The following is a 3,084-nucleotide window of genomic DNA, read 5'->3' as shown; positions in this document are numbered from 1 at the left end:
GACGTTCTTTGAATAGGGATATTTGATTCCGCATGAATATCCACGAAAATCAACCATCTGTTGAACTATCGTTTACTTTTTGCGTTCAATTTTGACGATGTACACCGTATTTCTAACTATATTTTCGACGATCAAGATCGTCCCGATTTGAAGCACCGCCTGGATTTCATCCGGTATCGGAACATCGGAACCGGTTATTGTCTCCGCAGCATGCTGTATGTCGATGCAGGGAACGTGTTGATACAGGTGTCGGTGCAACAGAAGGCGCAGTAGCATTAGCATGACCACCGCGTAGGCTAAGTCTTGCCGTCAATCGCTGGCAGTTGAGAGAGCTTCGAGGACTTGAATGGGCTCGGCTCTTGACGTGTCGCTGCTCCACACGGTGTCTCGCACGCGATAGCCGCTTGCGATCCCGTTCATCGTCAGAGTCGTGGAACATTGATGGTCAAGCCCATGGCAATTTTAAGATGTCCTTGTTCAGTGACCAGCTTTACTTGGAATGACCTCCAGGAGGCTTTGCCCGAGGCAAGGCCAATGCAGCACTGCCTTCACTTCATTTTAGCTTGAAGGACATGACTATGTATGTAGTGGCCAAATGGAGTTAACTAATGATGTCGCGACGTCGAGTATGCGTGGTCGGTATGAGACGGCCGCTAGCCGCGACACCACCACGATGGTCGCAGAGACCATCAATGTCTCAGGGACTTCATCGTCGAGAAGTTCCTTCTGCACTTGGCCGCTCACATTTGAGCTTGAGTATTGCATAGTGATCTTTAGCTAGTACATTTTAACAATGCCAATCGAATCACTTCCAATTTTCACTCTGCGCTATCATCTACCCCACAGTTGATAGCACTTCAATTTTCCCTCTGCGCTATCATCTACCCTACAGTTGATAGCACTTGGTTGACAACAAGGACTTACTTCAAGGGGCATCACTCGGAGGTTGTTAGTTACTCTATCTAGTTCAGGAGAGGGTTCAGCGGCGACCTTCTACAGCGATTAGTGTTGAGTTTGCGATCGGACTAGTGTTTCTTTGCAACGACGAACTCTCCTTAGTATCCGGCATCAGGGTCGGTAGGGGTTAACTGCTATAAAGGACACTTGATCCGTGTGAAGATATTGTCACCGGACCCCCACGAATGGGCAAGAACAAGGCGTTATAAGTCAAAGTTTTCAAAAAGGCGGAGCGTGCGGCAGCGGCAAGCGGAAAGGAAATTCATCGCAAGAAAAACGTTTTCAAGCTGAAGCAATCGCGTCAAGTTCAAAAAGTCAAATTTAACTCGATTCCCTATATTGACCAAACGGATTCTGAAAACCTCGACGCTATCCAAGCGATCGAAGAAAAAACCAAAGCGACCGCAGCCGCGCTGAGTGGTTGATTAATTTCAATTAATCAGCCAATTTCGCAAAAAAGGAGGAAAATTTTTCGCAATAATTCAGACGAATGGACCAATAACAACAAAAATATTGCGTCCCTCCTACAACAACAAGCAACCCAGGCACAACTTGGGGAGACGCAAAATCGACTTGTTGCTAATCAACGCTTGATGTAGCAGCTACCCCAACTGGATGCGCATCAGCGTGACCCGGAAAGTAGAGTAGAAGGATTGTCTATGCCGTCGTTTCATGGAAATATTAATGAAAGTATCAGATTGTATATCCGTCGTGTTCGGACGTTCTTTACGGCGAAGAACCTGGGCTATTCGAACGACTCTGAAATCGAGACCCGCTGCCTTGCGATGGTTGTGGCAAACCTCAAAGGGCAGGCGGCGGCTTGGTATCAGGAGTTGGCCTCCCGCGAAGCAGGCAGCGGAATCACAACGCTTGTGGAGTTCGAAGAAGCACTTCACGAGGAATTTGAACCTGATGACATACAAGAGCGGTTGCGTGATAAGCTCTTTGGGTTGCATCAGAGTAACTGCAATGACATTATGATGTATGTCGAGCAGTTCCGGCGCTTGTGCACGGATATCAAGCAAATGTCTGAGTTGGACAAAGTGACGTTCTGCATCCGCGGTCTGAAGTTGAAGACTCGTGAGGAACTTAAGTGTCGGCAATGCAAGCCTGTGACTGCAGCGATGAAGGTGGCCTTGGAGTACGAAAAGGCACACGCAGAGTCCTTGGGCATAAGAGTTCAAGGGAAGCAGAACCGTTGGAGTCTATTCAAGGAAGAACACCGCAGATCGTTACCGCAACAACTCGAACTACAGGAGTCTGTCGACATGGAGGTAGACAACATGAACGTGCGAGAAAAGTCCAAGAGGAAGGACCGTAGCAAAATTCGTTGCTACAACTGCCAGAAGCTGTTGCTACGCTTCCGAGTACTAGTAGCCCAAGAAGAAGGTCTCAAGCCAGAAGCTACACAATCGTCACGCGAACTTGGAAGTCCACGAGGAATCGACGGCTTATGACGATGTGGATACAGCTCCTTCGGACATTTCAAGACTGTAGACGACAAAACAACTTGAGGCTCAGTACAAAACGATTCGAGCAGCAGATCAACGGTTGATGATAAAGCCAGGAGTAATGAATGGCAACGACGTGAATGTCATGATCAACAGTGGCGAAACTACCTCACTCTACCGCGTTGGCATGGGGTCATGTGTTGCGCGTGAGAAGACCGTTCGAATTGCGGGTTATGACAATGTGGTCTCGAACCCGACCCAAACGCACGAAGTGACAGAGACGCTGACTATGGACAGCATGCGGTTCGTCAATGTCACGATGATCGAATGGGACCTGAAGGACAAGGAGTTTGATATCATTTTGGGTCAGCCTTGGTTTCGCCAGTACAACCCGGTAATAAATTGGCGAGATCAAGTGATCACGTCGGTGGACGAAGAAGTGAAAACGAATGCTCTGATCACGAAGGACTGCGAAGGATGGATTCTTAAGCTGTTTCACGTGGAGGTGTAAGTTCAGTCAACACCTGGAGAAATTGAAGCAGTGTTGGATGACCTCAAGGAAGTTTTTCCCAAGGAACTGCTTGATAGGTTGCCACCAGAGCGCTCGGTGCAGTTGACTTCACGTTGAAGCCCCCACACGCCAAGTGTGGCAGAAGATGGCCACAGCAAACACACC

This window comes from Aphanomyces invadans (genome assembly GCF_000520115.1).
Source record: "Aphanomyces invadans strain NJM9701 unplaced genomic scaffold supercont1.4, whole genome shotgun sequence".
NCBI classification, from domain to species: domain Eukaryota; phylum Oomycota; class Saprolegniomycetes; order Saprolegniales; family Verrucalvaceae; genus Aphanomyces; species Aphanomyces invadans.
Note: the sequence above shows the minus strand (reverse complement) of the source record.